This window comes from Thalassophryne amazonica, chromosome 18 (genome assembly GCF_902500255.1).
Source record: "Thalassophryne amazonica chromosome 18, fThaAma1.1, whole genome shotgun sequence".
NCBI lineage: Eukaryota > Metazoa > Chordata > Actinopteri > Batrachoidiformes > Batrachoididae > Thalassophryne > Thalassophryne amazonica.
Genome location: NC_047120.1, coordinates 20,719,914 through 20,740,295, shown reverse-complemented (window position 1 = coordinate 20,740,295; position 20,382 = coordinate 20,719,914). Strand labels below are relative to the sequence as shown.

At 42.1% G+C, this 20,382-nt stretch overlaps 2 long non-coding RNA genes across 2 annotated transcripts; both read left to right on the top strand.

Annotated features, from left to right (window-relative positions):
• Positions 1-115: 115 nt before the first annotated feature.
• On the top strand, positions 116-14,288 carry LOC117531216. Its single transcript, XR_004566563.1, has 5 exons — positions 116-143; positions 1,995-2,197; positions 3,048-3,054; positions 6,476-6,479; positions 14,278-14,288. It is a non-coding gene; the product is annotated as an uncharacterized LOC117531216 (long non-coding RNA).
• On the top strand, positions 3,086-4,440 carry LOC117531235. Its single transcript, XR_004566583.1, has 3 exons — positions 3,086-3,246; positions 3,853-3,857; positions 4,429-4,440. It is a non-coding gene; the product is annotated as an uncharacterized LOC117531235 (long non-coding RNA).
• Positions 14,289-20,382: the final 6,094 nt, after the last annotated feature.

Below are 20,382 nucleotides of genomic sequence, written 5' to 3'. Positions count from 1 at the left end.
CTGCTAATGCTGAAACATTTGAGTTGGTAGAAACAAACAGATCGCAGAGCAGCAAGAAGAAACGAGTGGATTTAAAGAAGAGAAGAAACTAGTCAACGTGCCGGATGTTGTTTTCAAGCCTGAAGTTCGCTGATCCAGAGCAGGTTTGTCCACTAAACTTTTGTATTCAGGTCTCTGTTTAAACAATGGAAACGCGCTGCACCAGGTTGTTCTCAGCGGCATCATTTTCAAGTTTAGGGTGTTTGGGTACCGATAATCACGAAATGAGGTTAAAATATAACGAAATGGGGCAGATTGAACCAGACTGACTCCAAATAATCCCTTTTATTTAATTCTTGATCTTTTGTTTTTGTGAGATGAGCTCAGTTCATGTAGTGGGGCAGGTGCGCCATCTGGCGTTCAAGAGATGAAACGTCAGTCAATGGGTCAGTCTGCTCCATTTCGCTACGTTTAACCTCCGTTTCGTTATCAGTCGCTTAAAATAATAAGATAAAAGTAATTAATTTAATCATATTTGGAGTCAGTCTGGGTCAGTCTGCTCCTTTTCGTTACTTTTTACCCCCATTTTGTGATTATTAGGCTCCCTTTCGTTCATTTCGTATTTTAGTATTGCCGGGGTGTTCACTCTGTTTTCTCAGATAATTTTGCTTAAATTGTTTGAATTGTTTTTCGTCCATGCGGAGTGATTTTTCTTACCTCCATTGATTTCCTGTGTAAGATCATAAAGCAGCCATCAGTTTAAAAAAACACCATTCATAGACACAAAAAAGAACATTCGCGGACAAAAAAAGACTATTCATAGACAAGGACCATTCGTAGAAATATGAAGAATCATTCATTATTTATTAAAACACAGCACTGTCACAGGTGATGATTGTGGCCTGGTTTATGGCAGGTGATGCAGGGATGTTCCATGGAATATCCCTGGTAACACCGTATTGATTTTTATGTCTGGTGCATTATAAGTGACAATTCCTTTAACACAGGTGTGATCTATCAGTAGTATGAGTTGACCATAGACATAAAGAGTAGACGCTGCATCGACTGCTGCTGCCACTGATGAGCCGTGGGGCCGCCATCTTGAACCGGTCATCTGACCCGCTCCACTCAGTGCTGTGTCTCCATATCTGAAAATCAACTTAAGTTAATTTGAATATGTGTGCCAAATTTTATGCTTTTATCACAAACTGAACAATTGTTATTGAAATTTTAGCTAAGCTGCACCACGATGGCACACTGGAGCATGTTCTTCAATTTCAATATATTTTCATTTATATAGCGCCAAATCACAACAAAGTTTCCTCAAGGCGCTTCACACAAGTAAGGTCTAACCTTATCAACCCCGAAATCAAGAACACAGTCATGTTCTTAAAGTACAGTCTTTAAGTATTTTTTATGCACCATTCCCCAAAGCACACTGCCATAGAGCAGATGTGAATTAATTAAACTATAACATTTTCCTGTTTAAAATAGAGAATTCTTACTCACGTTAAGCGCATATATGCCACTTCTAATTTTCTTTTGACACTGATCAATATGTTCACACCATCCACGTTTATCATCTATAACGATGCTAAGACATTGGGTCGACTTACTGCCAATTTAGGTTCCATCGTGTATCAAACAACTTGGTTGAAGACAGGGGGTGGAGCTTCCTCTCAGTCTGTGGGGAACCAGTAAGATTAGGTTTGTGAGACTAAAACCCACCCACTGTAACGCCCACATTGTCTTGTGTAAAGATACTGTGTCAGCCATGTTCGTGGTCTTTTCACAAAATAGAGCCGTCTGTGGGCTCTGTTTTTGGGTTTCAGTGTGACTTTCAATAAATTCAAACTGAAGAATATATTGATTTGTTTTTTGTAAGGGGCAATATATTACATAAAGAATCAGGAAGAATTACAATTGTCACTCAATCTATTCACTTTTTCTCCCTCTGATAATTCAATGATTCATCAATTCACTTGGTCAGTAACTGTTTTTGTGTCTTTTTAAAGGTTTTTTACAAACATGTCTAAAGCCTAACAGCTGAGGGACAGGCTGAAACAACTGCCAACAGCTGCTGATGAAGAAATATTTGAATTGTTAGCAGGGTTGATAGCAAACCATGAAGAAGAAATTCATCGTTTAAAAGAAGAGAACAAAGGACGGAAAGTTCTGGAAGCTGCTTTTAATCCTCGAGTTCGCTTGTACAAAGCAGGTTTGTTCACTAAACGTATTACTTTTAGCTAGAGCCTGACCGATATGGATTTTTTTTGAGGCCGATACCGATATTTGGATGAAAAAAATACCGATAATCAATAAATCAGCTGATTTGCCGATAGCCGATAAATCAGCCGATATTATTATTATTTTTTTTATGAATAAAATGTTCTTTTTTGGACCCTTAACAAAAGAGGTATGAGCTAAAAGCTGAAGCTTTGTTCTCATATTGATTAACTTTATAAAAGAGAAGAATTTTCAAGTTCAAAAAATGCAATAAAGACTTAAACCTTTATGAAATTAGCAAATACATATCCTTAAAAAGAGTTGTGAAATACATCTGATCTTGTACCTCTTGTTGTTGCAACTTAGATATAGGTTCAGGATAAGGATATAGATCCTTATAAACTTACTTGTATGCTTTTGTCAGCCGATCAGTGCAGTGTGACGGCGAACTACGGAGGCCGGTGATGAACACAATTAAGCAGGGGTGTAAGCAGCTCTCAGTTGGATGGAGTCAGAGATCCATCTACTGGACAAACGGTGCAAGCACATTTTACATTGCCGACACAAACATTATTTCAGTAACTGTTCTGTTTATGAGAAATTATCGGCAAAATTTCGGCCGATAGTAAGTACTTTGAAAAGGGCTTATATCGGCCGATAATATCTACTTTTAGCCCATAACAAGCTGTTATGACTGTCAAATATTTTCCTAATCAGGTATTTAACCGGTAATTTTGCAAATACTTGTGCAGTAGGATGAGAATGATATTATGAAAAAATTTAAACAATTGTAAAAATTTCATTATGTAAAAGCTCTGATTTGCCGTTAGAACACACTGAAGGACAAGAGTCTCCTTTATAAAACAGCCGAGGACTCATGCGTATAAAAGCTGAAAGTGTACAAAAAAAATCAGTTTTATAAAAAAAACATGCAGACACACACCTGCAAACAATGCTCTTTATAAATCACACTCTAGAATTGTGCACACCTGGATCAGCCACATATTCCACCCTCTAAACGACCAAATTCAGCCATAAATAGTCAATGCTAAACACCTCAAATGTTTCAAACAGATAAACATTTAATGGCCTTGACAACTGAGATGAAGTGCAAGTAAAAATTTTCTGAAACAGAAATTGAGGTGCTTGTAGAGAATAGAGTAGAAAAAACATTTTGTTTGGTGATTACAGCAGTGGGTTATTCAATTTCAATTTATTTTCATTTATATAGCGCCAAATCACAACAGAGTTGCCTCAAATTGCTTCACACGGGTAAGGTCTAACCTTAACAACCCCCAGAGCAACAGTGGTAAGGAAGAACTCCCTCTGAGAAAGAAACCTCAAGCAGACCAGACTCAAAGGGGTGACCCTCTGCTTGGGCCATGCTACAAACATAAATTACAGAACAATTCACGAACGAATATACAAGAAATGCTATTGGCGCACAGGACAGGAGGATCGCCAACATGAATACAACTCCCATCTCTGGATGTAGCTGCACCTCAGAGAGAAAAAACTGAATCAGGCATCAGAAAGACAAAAAAATACTATATAATTTGCCAGCTTTAAACAACAAGAAAAACAGAGAAATACTAAGGTGATCACCGGCCACTAGCCCTAAACTTCACTAAAAGACCCACAATTTAGGTAAAGTTGAGGCCGCAGCCTGCTCCAACTACTAACTGGACAACTACTAATAAATGAATTAAAAGAGTAAAAAGCGTAAAACAAAACTGTACCAGTATGCTAGCCATATGAAAGGGAAAATAAGTGCATCTTAAGTCTGGACTTGAAAATCTCCACAGAATCTGACTGTTTTATTGATGCAGGGAGATCATTCCACAGAACAGGGGCACGATAAGAGAAAGCTCTGTGACCCGCAGACTTCTTATTCACCTTAGGGACACAGAGTAGTCCTGCACCCTGAGAAGGTAAAGCCCAGGCCGGTACGCAAGGTTTAATTAGGTCAGCTAGGTAGGGAGGTGCCAGTCCATGAATAATTTTATAGGTTAGTAGCAGAACCTTAAAATCTGATCTCACTGGGACAGGAAGCCAGTGAAGGGATGCCAAAATGGGTGTAATGTGGTTGTACTTTCTGCTTCGTATCAAAGGTCTGGCTGCAGCATTTTGAACCAATTGGAGACCCCTAATGCTAGACTGCGGTAAACCAGAAAATAGAACATTGCAGTAGTCCAATCTAGAAGAGATAAATGCATGGATCAGGGTCTCAGCCATAGACAGGATGGGATGAATCTTCACTATATTTCGCAGGTGGAAGAAAGCAGTCCTAGTAATATTTCTAATGTGGAGGCCAAAGGACAACGAAGGATCAAAAATTACCCCAAGTTTCCTCACTTTGTCAGTGTGATGTATGACACACGAGCCGAGGCTGAGTGTTAACTGGTCAAATTGATGCCTATGTCTCACTGGACCAAGAACCATCATTTCAGTCTTATCAGAGTTTAAAAGTAGGAAGTTTCTAGACATCCAACTTCTCACTGCTGCAAGGCAATCTTCTAAGGATTTTATGTGAACGAGATTACCAGCAGTTATAGGTATGTATAACTGAGTATCATCTGCATAGCAGTGAAAGGTAATCCCAAAACGCCACAATATGTGCCCAAGGGGTGCTATATAAAGGGAGAAAAGCAGGGGGCCTAAAACAGACCCCTGTGGAACCCCAAATTTCATGTCACTAAGGTTAGAGGTAGTGTTACTGTACAAAACACAGTGAGAATGAATGGTCAAGTATGACGTCAGCCATGCAAGGGCACTCCCAGTAATCCCAAAATGATTTTCCAGCCTATCAAGTAGAATATGATGATCCACTGTATCAAATGCAACACTGAGATCTAACAGCAACAGAACCGTAGTGGTGTCCGAATCCATTGTAAGCAGAAGATCATTCACCACTTTAGTGAGAGCCGTCTCTGGAATGATATTTTCTAAAAGCAGACTGCAATGGCTCAAAGAGATTATTTTCAGTAAAATAGTCTACGAGCTACTGTGACACCACTTTTTCCAGAATTTTAGAGAAAAATGATAGATTTGATATCGGCTGATAGTTTTTCAATACACTAGGGTCAAGATTAGGTTTCTTAAATAATGGTTTAATCACTGCAGATTTGAAACATTTAGGAACAGATCCAGAAGTTAAAGAAAGATTAATAATTTCCAGCACAGTCGTCCCAAGAGTGGGCCACAGGTCCTTAAACAGTTTTTTTGGTATAGGATCAAATAAACAGGTTGTGCTTTTTGTTGACATTATGAGTTTTGTCAGCATGCCTAGTGAGATACTGTCAAATTCTGTAAATCTAGGTAATACCTCAGTCGTGGCGCCCACCTCCATAGCAGGGTGTAGTGGCTGGGTTAAGGCATGCCGGGATATGTTTAACCTGATGTCTTCTATTTTCTTCCCAAAGTAATCCAGGAAATCTTGTGCTATTAAAGGAGAGCGAACTACAGGTGGTTGTCCATGCATAAGTGTTGCCACCGTGTTGAACAAGAACTTTGAGTTATGCTTGTTTTTGTTGATCAAATCAGAGTAGTTAGTCCGCTTTGTTTGTTTGTAACAAACAAACAAAAAAAAATGTGTCCAGATGTTGCAGGTGCTCTGAATGCACTCAGACTGATTTGTCCATATGACTGCGGTAATCCAGACCTGTTTACCACAAATATATGTACATTTCAACAGCTGCGGTGCAAGACGGCAACGTGAATGCATCATATGTGTAAAGCTGCCTCTCACATTTTTCCCACTATCCAGCTTCAATGTACCCCCATCAACTGTAGCTTCATTTTCTAAAATCAGCATTTCCACTCCTTGTGTTCGTTGTGGGTACACAGTGATGAGCACAGCGAACCACTTTTTAATCATCTGAGGCTTTTATCTAAAATCAAATCTGTCATATCTTTTAATGATTTTGAGTGTTTGATTCATGCTTTTATCTCAACCCGTTTGGACTACTGTAATGCACTGTATACTGGCATTAACCAGTCCTCCCTTGCCCGCTTACAGTTAGTCCAAAATGTGGCTGCTCCTCTTTTAACAGGTACTCGTAAGCATGATCACATTACTCCCATTCTCGCCTCTCTCCACTGGCTTCCTGTCCATTTTAGAATAAATTTTGAGATTTTAATGTTTGTTTTTAAGTCACGAAATGGCCTGGCACCTCAGTATATTGCTGATCTTATACATATCTATGCCCCCATGACATCATTGAGAGCCGTGGATCAGCTCCGTCTTGTGGTGCCAAAAAGCAGACAAAAGACTCGTGGCTCCTAAGTTATGGAATGAGCTGCCCACTCATATCAAAATGGCACCCACCCTGGATACTTTTAAATCTCGTTTAAAAACTTATTTTTATTCCATGGCTTTTAATACTGCATGAGAGTTGTGTGGTCTTCTGTCTGTTTTTATTGTGTGTGTGTGTTTTTTTTTAATCTTTTTAGTGTTTTATCTGATATCTTCCTTTTGTTTTTACGAAGTCTGTTAGAAAAGTATCGGACCTTTTTATTTTTTTTCAAAAACCATATGGATTTGAATCACGTGTGATTGCATCAGCAAAGCTTGAACCTTCGTGCGCATGCGTGAGTTTTTTCACGCCTGTCGGTTGTGTCATTCGCCTGTGAGCAGGCTTTGAGTGAGCACTGGTCCACCCCTCTCGTCGTTAAGGAAATGGCGGAATGATTTGGAGCTTTGCTGCATCAATTTTTTCTTGAAACTGTGAGAGACCTCCATGTGGACACCATTCAGAAAATTAATATGGCTTTCAGGGACAATTTTATGGGGATTACACAGATTAAGGAGTGCTCCAGCCGGTTTAAAGACTGCCCACAGCGTCTGAGAGCACGGCGCCGATCGACAGGCTGACACCCCGCTGAAACAACCAGATCATTTCCAACGTGAAGGCTTTGTTGATCCGGGACGTCGTCTGACTTTCACAAAAAGGCAGAAGGTGTGGACATCAGCACTTTTTCAGCACATTCCACTGTTACAGGAGTTTTTTTTTTTTTTCATGGAAAAAGAAGCGGATGAATGCGCCACCGTGCCGCTCATGGCGCGGGACAAAACCACCTCCATGTTGGTCTCTCAGGACGGCTTTCAGGTGGCTTTCAGACGGCTTCCGGTTGCTTTTCAGTCGTGTGAATATCCGAGAAATTGAGCATGAGCTGGACAGTGGAATGTGCCGTTCATTTCTAAACTGGACGCTGTCTTGATCCGGTATGTCGTCTGATTAGCACAGGAATTGCGGAAGACGTGGACATCAGCACTTTTTCGGCACATTGAGACAGACGTGCGGAGGAATCCCGCGCGTCGCGACGGAGCCGCATGGCGCAAAGCGACGCCGTGATGAAGCCTCACAGGACATGTTGGGGCAATAACTGTTAATCCGCTAACTGAAAAGTTAACTTTTTTAAAGCTAAGCCGATAAACCCCAAAAAAGTTTAGCAGAAGTTACAGCCAGGGCTGTGAAAACGCCGTGGTATTCCGCAGATTTCATCATGGGGTGGAGGGGTGTTAGTGTTGTACTCTTTAATCATGATCATTACTGAGTTTTTAAAATGCTTATCGCAAAGCGTTCTTTTTTTTTACGACATCACACAAGTTTTATAAGTCCATGGACACTGATCTGTGTGTTACAGATACAAATCAGTTTCCTCGGATCCGCAGAGTTTCGAGGAGAATAAATGCCACTCAAAGCGTGACTTTTACAATGGAACTGTCATAAAGCATCATAAACTGTTGCTGCGATGACACTGTGTATCTCCTGTGCGAAGCTTAAGCTAAAGGTAGCATGTGGACATTGCAAACTTTTAGAGCTTTCAAGTTTTTAAATGAAGAATTTTGCATCATGTCTGTGTCACGGACCAACATCGCACAGAGAGAAAGATGGCAAGAAAGACTGTTTGGAAAGGTCTGATAAGGATAGGAAACCGTGGAATTGTCGCTGGCTTCATAAACACACCTGAAAGATAAAAGAAACGGGAAAAGTGAACTGTGCCATCAGGAAACAAGATAAGAATTTTTCTCTGTCTGGAAAATAAACATTGTGCTGTTCTAACAGGATTTTAGACAAGATTATGTGACTTCTTTTCTTTCATTAATCTAGACTTCTTTCATTGGAAAAAAAAAGACTGGCTTTGAATGAATTTAGGCTAAATTAATTTACGCAACACTGTAAATTAGTTTTATTAATGTAGATGTTTTCATGGGAAAAAAAGACACTCTGGCTTTGAGTGAATTTACAGGAATTTACACAAGAATGTGTGGCTTTTTTACTATAAGGTGTGTTATTGATATTTTACCATGCTTTTTAAAATATTCTACAAGCTTTAGCTGTGGATTTTGAAATGCTTTAATAATCTTTTCAGTCTTCATGAATTTCATGTAGTTTAACTGATCTGAGTTAATGCATAATTTGGTTTACAATTAAAAGGAAAATCATTCCAGGTCCTACTTCCACATCATATTCTGTTATTTCAACATGATCACTGACAGTTCAAATGAAAGGTTGAATCTTGGATCATTTAAATATGCACTTCTTTTGAGATTTGTTCTTCCAGGGGATGCTGAAAATGTATCATTAGATAAAAATTTTATTTGGTTTCTGGGGCCCCACAACACCCTAGACCCCCAGCTCCTGAGGGGCCAAGGGCAGTTCAGAAGCTCCCATGACCAGTACGAAATCAAGGACTGAGATGTCGCCCGGTATGGCGGAGCTGGGGCCCCACCCTGGAGCCAAGCCTGGGGTTGGGGCTCGCGCGTGAGCGCACAGTGGTCAGGCCTTAGCCCACGGGTCCTGGCTTGGCTCAGCCCAGCCCGAAAGAGCGACGTGGGCCCGCCCTCCTGTAGGTTCACCACCCGCAGAGGGGGCTATGGGGGTCGGGTGCAGAGAGGACTGGGTGGCAGTCGAGGGCGGGTGGCCCGACGGCCTGGTCCACGCTCACAGCCTCGGGATGTGGAATGTCACCTCGCTGGGGGGGGGAAGGAGCCTGAGCTTGTGCGAGAGGTTGAGAGGTACCAACTACAGATAATCGGGCTCACCTCCATGCACAGCTTGGGCTCTGGTACCCAACTCCTGGAGAGGGGCTGGATGCTCCACTTTTCTGGCATTGCCCACAGGGAGAGGCAGCAAGCAAATAAAACCAGTTTTATTTGTTAGTATCTATCGTCCACCTGGTCGTTACTGTGAGTTTCTCTGTGAATTTTCAGACCTTTTGTCTGACTTAGTGCTTAGCTCAGATAAGATAATTATAGTGGGCGATTTTAACATCCACACAGATGCTGAGAATGACAGCCTCAACACTGCATTTAATCTATTATTAGACTCTATTGGCTTTGCTCAAAAAGTAAATGAGTCCACCCACCACTTTAATCATACCTTAGATCTTGTTCTGACTTATGGTATGGAAACTGAAGACTTAACAGTATTCCCTGAAAACCCCCTTCTGTCTGATCATTTCTTAATAACATTTACATTTACTCTGATGGACTACCCAGCAGTGGGGAATAAGTTTCATTACACTAGAAGTCTTTCAGAAAGCGCTGTAACTAGGTTTAAGGATACGATTCCTTCTTTATGTTCTCTAATGCAACACACAGTGCAGAGTAGCTACCTAAACTCTGTAAGTGAGATAGAGTATCTCGTCAATAGTTTTACATCCTCATTGAAGACAGCTTTGGATGCTGTAGCTCCTCTAAAAAAGAGAGCTTTAAATCAGAAGTGCCTGACTCCGTGGTATAACTCACAAACTCGTAGCTTAAAGCAGATAACCCGTAAGTTGGAGAGGAAATGGCGTCTCACTAATTTAGAAGATCTTCACTTAGCCTGGAAAAAGAGTCTGTTGCTCTATAAAAAAGCCCTCAGTAAAGCTAGGACATCTTTCTACTCATCACTAATTGAAGAAAATAAGAACAACCCCAGGTTTCTTTTCAGCACTGTAGCCAGGTTGACAAAGAGTCAGAGCTCTATTGAGCTGAGTATTCCATTAACTTTAACTAGTAATGACTTCATGACTTTCTTTGCTAACAAAATTTTAACTATTAGAGAAAAAATTACTCATAACCATCCCAAAGACGTATCGTTATCTTTGGCTGCTTTCAGTGATGCCGGTATTTGGTTAGACTCTTTCTCTCCGATTGTTCTGTCTGAATTATTTTCATTAGTTACTTCATCCAAACCATCAACATGTTTATTAGACCCCATTCCTACCAGGCTGCTCAAGGAAGCCCTACCATTATTTAATGCTTCGATCTTAAATATATTCAACAAAAATATAAACGCAACACTTTTGGTTTTGCTCCCATTTTGTATGAGATTAACTCAACGATCTAAAACTTTTTCCACATACACAATATCACCATTTCCCTTAAATACTGTGCACAAACCAGTCTAAATCTGTGATATTGAGCACTTCTCCTTTGCTGAGATAATCCATCCCACCTCACAGGTGTGCCATATCAAGATGCTGATTAGACACCATGATTAGTGCACAGGTGTGCCTTAGACTGCCCACAATAAAAGGCCACTCTGAAAGGTGCAGTTTTGTTTTATTGGGGGGGGATACCAGTCAGTATCTGGTGTGACCACCATTTGCCTCATGCAGTGCAACACATCTCCTTCGCATCATCCGTGAAGAGAACACCTCTCCAACGTGCCAAACGGCAGCAAATGTGAGCATTTGCCCACTCAAATCGGTTACAACGACGAACTGGAGTCAGGTCGAGACCCCGATGAGGACGACGAGCATGCAGATGAGCTTCCCTGAGACAGTTTCTGACAGTTTGTGCAGAAATTCTTTGGTTATGCAAACCGATTGTTCCAGCAGCTGTCCGAGTGGATGGTCTCAGATGATCTTGGAGGTGAACATGCTGGATGTGGAGGTCCTGGGCTGGTGTGGTTACACGTGGTCTGCGGTTGTGAGGCTGGTTGGATGTACTGCCAAATTCTCTGAAACGCCTTTGGAGACGGCTTATGGTAGAGAAATGAACATTCAATACACGAGCAACAGCTCTGGTTGACATTCCTGCTGTCAGCATGCCAATTGCACGCTCCCTCAAATCTTGCGACATCTGTGGCCTTGTGCTGTGTGATAAAACTGCACCTTTCAGAGTGGCCTTTTATTGTGGGCAGTCTAAGGCACACCTGTGCACTAATCATGGTGTCTAATCAGCATCTTGATATGGCACACCTGTGAGGTGGGATGGATTATCTCAACAAAGGAGAAGTGCTCACTATCACAGATTCAGACTGGTTTGTGAACAATATTTGAGAGAAATGGTAATATTGTATATGTGGAAAAAGTTTTAGATCTTTGAGTTCATCTCATACAAAATGGGAGCAAAACCAAAAGTGTTGCGTTTATATTTTTGTTGAGAATATGATCAATCTATCTTTGTTAGTTGGCTATGTACCACAGGCTTTTAAGGTGGCAGTAATTAAACCATTACTTAAAAAGCCATCACTTGACCCAGCTGTCTTAGCTAATTATAGGCCAATCTCCAACCTTCCTTTTCTCTCAAAAATTCTTGAAAGGGTAGTTGTAAAACAGCTAACTGATCATCTGCAGAGGAATGGTCTATTTGAAGAGTTTTCAGTCAGGTTTTAGAATTCATCATAGTACAGAAACAGCATTAGTGAAGGTTACAAATGATCTTCTTATGGCCTCGGACAGTGGACTCATCTCTGTGCTTGTTCTGTTAGACCTCAGTGCTGCTTTTGATACTGTTGACCATAAAATTTTATTACAGAGATTAGAGCATGCCATAGGTATTAAAGGCACTGCGCTGCGGTGGTTTGAATCATATTTGTCTAATAGATTACAATTTGTTCATGTAAATGGGGAATCTTCTTCACAGACTAAAGTTAATTATGGAGTTCCACAAGGTTCTGTGCTAGGACCAATTTTATTCACTTTATACATGCTTCCCTTAGGCAGTATTATTAGACGGTATTGCTTAAATTTTCATTGTTACGCAGATGATACCCAGCTTTATCTATCCATGAAGCCAGAGGACACACACCAATTAGCTAAACTGCAGGATTGTCTTACAGACATAAAGACATGGATGACCTCTAATTTCCTGCTTTTAAACTCAGATAAAACTGAAGTTATTGTACTTGGCCCCACAAATCTTAGAAACATGGTGTCTAACCAGATCCTTACTCTGGATGGCATTACCCTGACCTCTAGTAATACTGTGAGAAATCTTGGAGTCATTTTGATCAGGATATGTCATTCAAACGCATATTAAACAAATATGTAGGACTGCTTTTTTTGCATTTACGCAATATCTCTAAAATCAGAAAGGTCTTGTCTCAGAGTGATGCTGAAAAACTAATTCATGCATTTATTTCCTCTAGGCTGGACTATTGTAATTCATTATTATCAGGTTGTCCTAAAAGTTCCCTAAAAAGCCTTCAGTTAATTCAAAATGCTGCAGCTAGAGTACTGACGGGGACTAGAAGGAGAGAGCATATCTCACCCATATTGGCTTCTCTTCATTGGCTTCCTGTTAATTCTAGAATAGAATTTAAAATTCTTCTTCTTACTTATAAGGTTTTGAATAATCAGGTCCCATCTTATCTTAGGGACCTTGTAGTACCATATCACCCCAATAGAGCGCTTCGCTCTCAGACTGCAGGCTTACTTGTAGTTCCTAGGGTTTGTAAGAGTAGAATGGGAGGCAGAGCCTTCAGCTTTCAGGCTCCTCTCCTGTGGAACCAGCTCCCAATTCAGATCAGGGAGACAGACACCCTCTCTACTTTTAAGATTAGGCTTAAAACTTTCCTTTTTGCTAAAGCTTATAGTTAGGGCTGGATCAGGTGACCCTGAACCATCCCTTAGTTATGCTGCTATAGACGTAGACTGCTGGGGGGTTCCCATGATGCACTGTTTCTTTCTCTTTTTGCTCTGTATGCACCACTCTGCATTTAATCATTAGTGATCGATTTCTGCTCCCCTCCACAGCATGTCTTTTTCCTGGTTCTCTCCCCTCAGCCCCAACCAGTCCCAGCAGAAGACTGCCCCTCCCTGAGCCTGGTTCTGCTGGAGGTTTCTTCCTGTTAAAAGGGAGTTTTTCCTTCCCACTGTAGCCAAGTGCTTGCTCACAGGGGGTCGTTTTGACCGTTGGGGTTTTACATAATTATTGTATGGCCTTGCCTTACAATATAAAGCGCCTTGGGGCAACTGTTTGTTGTGATTTGGCGCTATATAAAAAAATTGATTGATTGATTTAAGCTGGGGTAGCATTGCTCATTGCTCTCCAGCTCAGTCGCCATATGATGGAGTTCACCCCGGTGAACAAGAGGGTCGCGTCCCTACGCCTTTGGGTTAGGGACAGGTCTCTCACTGTTGTCTCGGCCTATGGGCCGAGCGGCAGTGCAGAGTACCCGATCTTCTTGGAGTCCCTGGGAGGGGTACTAGATGGTGCTCCGACTGGAGACTCCATTGTTCTCCTGGGGGACTTCAACGCCCACGTGGGCAGCGACAGTGAGACTTGGAGGAGGGTGATCGGGAAGCACGGCCTCCCCGATCTGAATCCAAGTGGTGTTCAGTTGTTGGACTTCTGTGCTGGCCACAGTTTGTCCATGACGAACACCATGTTCAAGCACAAGGGTGTCCATTAGTGCATGCTGCACCAGGACACCCTGAGCCGAAGGTCGATGATCGACTTTGTAGTCGTATCATCTGACCTTCGGCCACGTGTCTCGGACACTCAGGTGAAGAGAGGGGCTGAGCTGTCGACCGATCACCACCTGGTGGTGAGTTGGATCCGCTGGGAAGGGAGGAAGCCGGTCAGACCTGGCAGGCCCAAACGTATTGTGAGGGTCTGCTGGGAACGACTGGCGGAACCCTCTGTCAGTGAGGTCTTCAACTCCCACCTTCGGGAGAGCTTCTCCCAGATAACGGGGGGAGGCTGGAGACATGGAGTCAGAGTGGACCATGTTCTCCACCTCCATTGTCAATGCGGCCGCTCGTAGCTGTGGTCGCAAGGTCTCTGGTGCCTGTCGCGGTTGCAGTCCCCAAACCCGGTGGTGGATGCCGGAAGTAAAGGATGCCGTCAAGCTGAAGAAGGAGTCCTGCTTGTCTTTCTTGGTAAGTGGGACTCCGTAGGCAGCTGACAGGTACCGGCAGGCCAAGCGTGCTGCAGCCTGTGCGGTCGCAGAGGCAAAACTCAGGTCTGGAAGGAGTTTGGGGACGCCATGGAGGAGGACTATTGGTCGTCCTCAAAGAAATTCTGGCAAACCGTCTGACGCCTCGGGAGGCGGAGGCAGTTCTACACCAACACTGTCTACGGTGCGGGTGGGGAGCTGTTGACCCTGACTGGGGATGTTGTTGGGTGGTGGAAGGAATACTTCGAGGATCTCCTCAATCCCATTGTCACATCTTCTGAAGAGGAAGCAGAGAATGGGGAATCAGAGGTGGACTCATCCATCACCCAGGTCGAAGTCACCGAGGTGGTCAGAAAGCTCCTCTGTGGCAAGCCTCCTGGGGTGGGTGAAATCCATCCTGAGTACCTTAAGTCTCTGGATGTTGTGGGACTATCTTGGTTGACATGCCTCGGCAACATCGCGTGGTGGTCTGGGACAGTCCACTCCTGTACACACTTTACACACATGACTGCTCTCCCACACTTTTCAAACGCGACGACTCTGAAAACTAATGTGAATCCGCCCGATACCGTTTCCAAATCCGATAGTAACCGATTGTCGCAAAATAGCCATATCAGCTTCCATTTGCGATACCGAGTATCGACTTGGGACATCCCTACTAATAATGTCAAAAGGAGGAGTTGTTAATGTGTCACCGTGCTCTTGCTAAGGTTATATAAGATTAAGTTTCCATTTCCCAGGAACGGTATGTACTCCGCTATCACAATTTCTTGTAAATGCCCCCTGACACAAGCATGACTTTAGACTCATGCACTAGCACGCCTGTCATTGTGACTACCCCACCCTCTGTGTTCCCAGTTGGACACCGTTCTTTCTTCCACCGCCTGCCACATGCTCTGCGCTGGACGCTGCGTATATGAAATAATTATTTAGTGGCGGATTAATCTTTTTTTTTCTGCAAATTGGCCGCTGAAAGCTGCTCTAATCGGTTCCTGAATCACAGAGGAGGCTGCAGAAAAAAAAAAAAAGAATGGGAGCCATCTAAAAAGGTAATTATTTGCCATGTTTACATTGTCATGGCTTGATAAAACAGTTGCATGTACTTTCCTTCTTCTGTTAAAGTATGTTTATAACAAATTTAACTTCTTGTTATAATCGTTCAGACGAGCTGCACTCTACTGGTGGTTGGCTCTCACTGCGGTATTGTATTACTTCCTGTTCCGGAGCACAGCGGTGTTTTGCTGTATCTGTTAGCTGTTTAATCTGCATAGTTAGATTGATCTAGATAACTAGATAACGATTTATTTCACAGTGTAATCTTCACGTGCCTTAACTAAAGCACCCTCTCTGCTGAATCACCTCTAAATTATTTTCACATTCTTCACTTTGTGTGTTTTTAGTAATCCGCTAGCTTAGCGCAGCTATTAGCTCTTACCCGGTTTAGCATGGCGGCTTCTCCTGTCTCTCCCGCACTTTTCTGCTGGGTGTGAAATGTTTAGTTATTCATCGGCCTCCTTTAGCAGTAACGGTACTTGTAATAAGTGTAGCTTGTTCGTAGCTTTGGAGGCCAGGCTGGGCGAATTGGAGACTCGGCTCCGCACCTTGGAAAATCCTACAGCTAGCCAGGCCCCTGTAGTTGGTGTGGACCAAGGTAGCTTAGCCACCGTTAGCTGTCCCCCAGCAGATTCCGAGCAGCCGGGAAAGCAGGCCGACTGGGTGACTGTGAGGAAGAAGCATAGTTCTAAACCAAAGCCCCCTGTACACCACCAACCCGTTCACATCTCTAACCGTTTTTCCCCACTCGGCGACACACCCGCCGAGGATCAAACTCTGGTTATTGGCGACTCTGTTTTGAGAAATGTGAAGTTAGCGACACCAGCAACCATAGTGTCTTCCGGGGGCCAGAGCAGGCGACATTGAAGGAAATTTGAAACTGCTGGTTAAGGCTAAGCGTAAATTTGGTAAGATTGTAATTCACATCGGCAGTAATGACACCCGGTTACGCCAATCGGGGGTCACTAAAATTAATATTGAATCGGTGTGTAACTTTGCAAAAACAATGTCGGACTCTGTAGTTTTCTCTGGGCCCCTCCCCAATCGGACCGGGAGTGGCATGTTTACCCGCATGTTCTCCTTGAATTGCTGGCTGGAGGAGGAGGAGTAGCAGCAATCTTCCACTCCAGCTTATTAATTAATCAAAGACCCAGACAGAGCTTTAATTCATTTGAAAGCTTGACTCTTAGTCTTGTCCATCCAAATTGGAAGTCCCAAAAACCAGTTTTATTTGTTATTATCTATCGTCCACCTGGTCGTTACTGTGAGTTTCTTTGTGATTTTTCTGACCTTTTGTCTGACTTAGTGCTTAGCGCAGATAAGATAATTACAGTGGGTGACTTTAACATCCACATAGATGCTGAGAATGACAGCTCAACACTGCATTTAATCTATTAGACTCAGTTGGCTTCGCTCAAAATGTAAATGAGCCCACCCACCACCTTAGCCACACTTTAGATCTTGTTCTGACATATGGCATAGAAATTGAAGACTTAACAGTATTCCCTGAAAACCCCTTTTTGTCTGATCATTTCTTAATAACATTTACATTTACTTTAATGGACTACCCAGCAGTGGGGAATAAGTTTCATTACAGTAGAAGTCTTTCTGAAAGCGCTGTAGCTAGGTTTAAGGATATGATTCCTTCTTTATGTTCTTCAATGCCATATACCAACACAGTGCAGAGTAGCTACCTAAACTCTGTGAGTGAGATAGATTATCTTGTCAATAGCTTTACATCCTCAATGAGCACAACTTTGGATGCTGTAGCTCCTCTGAAAAAGAGAGCCTTAAATCAGAAGTGCCTGACTCCGTGGTATAACCCACAAACTCACAGCTTAAAGCAGATAACCCGTAAACTGGAGAGGAAATGGCGTCTCCCTAATTTAGAAGATCTTCATTTAGCCTGGAAAAAGAGTCTGTTGCTCTATTTAAAAAAGCCCTCCGTAAAGCTAGGACATCTTACTACATATTCATCACTAATTGAAGAAAATAAGAACCCCAGGTTACTTTTCAGCACTGGCTGACAAAGAGTCAGAGCTCTATTGAGCCGAGTATTCCTTTAACTTTAACTAGTAATGACTTCATGACTTTCTTTGCATGTAAAATTTTAACTATTAGAGAAAAAAATTATTCATAACCATCCCAAAGACATATCTTTATGTTCGACTGCTTTCAGTAATGCTGGTATTTGGTTAGACTCTTTCTCTCCGATTGTTCTGTCTGAGTTATTTTCATTAGTTACTTCCTCCAAACCATCAACATGTCTATTAGACCCCATTCCTACCAGAATGCTCAAGGAAGCCCTACCGTTAATTAATGCTTCGATCTTAAATATGATCAATCTATCTTTATTAGTTGGCTATGTACCACAGGCTTTTAAGGTGGCAGTAATTAAACCATTACTTAAAAAGCCATCACTTGACCCAGCTATCTTAGCTAATTATAGGCCAATCTCCAACCTTCCTTTTCTCTCAAAAATTCTTGAAAGGGTAGTTGTAAAACAGCTAACTGATCATCTGCAGAGGAATGGTCTATTTGAAGAGTTTGTCAGATTTCAGAATTCATCATAGTACAGAAACAGCATTAGTGAAGGTTACAAATGATCTTCTTATGGCCTCAGACAGTGGACTCATCTCTGTGCTCGTCCTGTTAGACCTCAGTGCAGCTTTTGATACTGTTGACCATAAAATTTTATTACAGAGATTAGAGCATGCCATAGGTAATAAAGGCACTGCGCTGCAGTGGTTTGAATCATATTTATCTAATAGATTACAATTTGTTCATGTAAATGGGGAGTCTTCTTCATGGACTAAGGTTAATTATGGAGTTCCACAAGGTTCTGTGCTAGGACCGATTTTATTCACTTTATACATGCTTCCCTTAGGCAGTATTATTAGAAAGCATTGCTTAAATTTTCATTGTTACGCATATGATACCCAGCTTTATCTATCCATGAAGCCAGAGGACACACACCAATTAGTTAAACTGCAGGAATGAAAGGAAAGACATGGATGACCTCTAATTTCCTGCTTTTAAATTCAGATAAAACTGAAGTTACTGTACTTGGCCCCACAAATCTTAGAAACATGGTGTCTAACCAGATCCTTACTCTGGATGGCATTACTCTGACCTCCAGTAATACTGTGAGAAATCTTGGAGTCATTTTTGATCAGGATATGTCCTTCATTGCGCATATTAAGCAAATATGTAGGACTGCTTTTTTGCATTTGCGCAATATCTCTAAAATTAGAAAGGTCTTGTCTCAGGGTGATGCTGAAAAGCTAATTCATGCATTTATTTCTTCTAGGCTAGACTAGACACCCTCTCTACTTTTAAGATTAAGCTTAAAACTTTCCTTTTTGAAAAAGCTTATAGTTAGGGCTGGATCAGGTGACCCTGAACCATCCCTTAGTTATGCTGCTATAGACTTAGACTGCTGGGGGGTTTCCCATGATACACCCAGTGTTTCTTTTTATTCACCTCTTTTTGCTCTGTATGCACCACTCTGCTTTTAATCATTGGTGATTGATCTCTGCTCTCTTCCACAGCATGTCTTTTTCCTGATTCTCTCCCCTCAGCCTCAACCAGTCCCAGCAGAAGACTGCCCCTCCCTGAGCCTGATTCTGCTGGAGGTTTCTTCCTGTTAAAAGGGAGTTTTCCTTCCCACTGTCGCCAAGTGCTTGCTCGTAGGGGGTTGTTTTGACCGTTGGGGTTTCTCTGTAATTATTGTATGGCTTTTGCCTTGCAATATAAAGCGCCTTGGGGCGACTGTTTGTTGTGATTTGGCGCTATATAAATAAAATTGATTTGATTTGATGTGATCCGCTGACGTCACCACTCGCTCTGTTCACGCCTTCTTTACTCGACTTCACGAGCTGCACGTCATGTTGGCGATTAGATCGTGCCACGTAGCGTGACATTGGTGCGTGAAAGATCTTGTTTTTTTTTTTTTTTTAAACATTTTAAAATTCACTGTACGCAATAGCACGCACCGGCGCCCCTCTCACGTTCAGTCTGCACCCGTTAAAGACATGTTTCCTCTCCAGCACAACACAGGTTGTGCTAGTGTGTGAGTCAAAGTCATGATCGTGTCAGGGGGCCTAAACTATCAGCCAGTCTCCGTTTCTCATATCTGCATGAAAAAGAGACACAACAGGATGCCATTGCGGTCAGTCAACAGGGTGGATACTGAAAAACAGGCCAAACAATCAACCGCAGAGTCCTGTTTTTGTGTGTTCCAGTGTGCCACTGTGTGTTTGTGGCTTTTTCTGAACAGTTGCCACGTGAGCTACGTTCACGAAGAGTTGAGATCTGTTCTGACTTCGCATGGGACTAAAATAAATGGCCTTTTCTGTATTTAAAGCATTGCTTCTGAGCCCTTTGATAGGATGGTTTCAACAAAGAGCTGGGCCATTTACACCAGTTAGTATTTTTATATTGAAAAGACATTCAAAAGTGAAAGATTTTTTCAGTCTGTTTGTACACGATCAATAAACATTTGGGTTTAGACTGTTTTTAACTGGCATTTTCAATAGTGTCATTTTCCCCCAATACAAATAGTAAACTGTGGCAAATCATACTGTTGGAGCCAAAGAGGTTATATATGAGAACTAGAGTCTGCACTCAAACTGAGTTGTGTCCTGGCAAGGAGGTGTGGTCACCATTTTAATTCTGGGCAATTTACTGAGCACGGCTCATAGAATTTAAATTTGTTTCGTCAAGAAATAGGTGGAATATGCCGGAAAGCTGCACATGTTGGCAAAGTCACAAACGGAGGAAGAAGGGAGACAATATTTCCTTCCATGAGTGGTTTTGGTTCTTCTTGTCAATTTTGCCGTGACATTTGGTTGATAAACAGGTATATGTTTCTGGCCTCTGCCTGTGTTATCCATGGACACAGACCATTAACTCTTCACTTATCTCTAGTTGATATTTTCTCCTGCCAGACCGATGTCTAGTTAAAATACTTGTTGTTAGTATGCATGGGCCGGTATGAGATTTG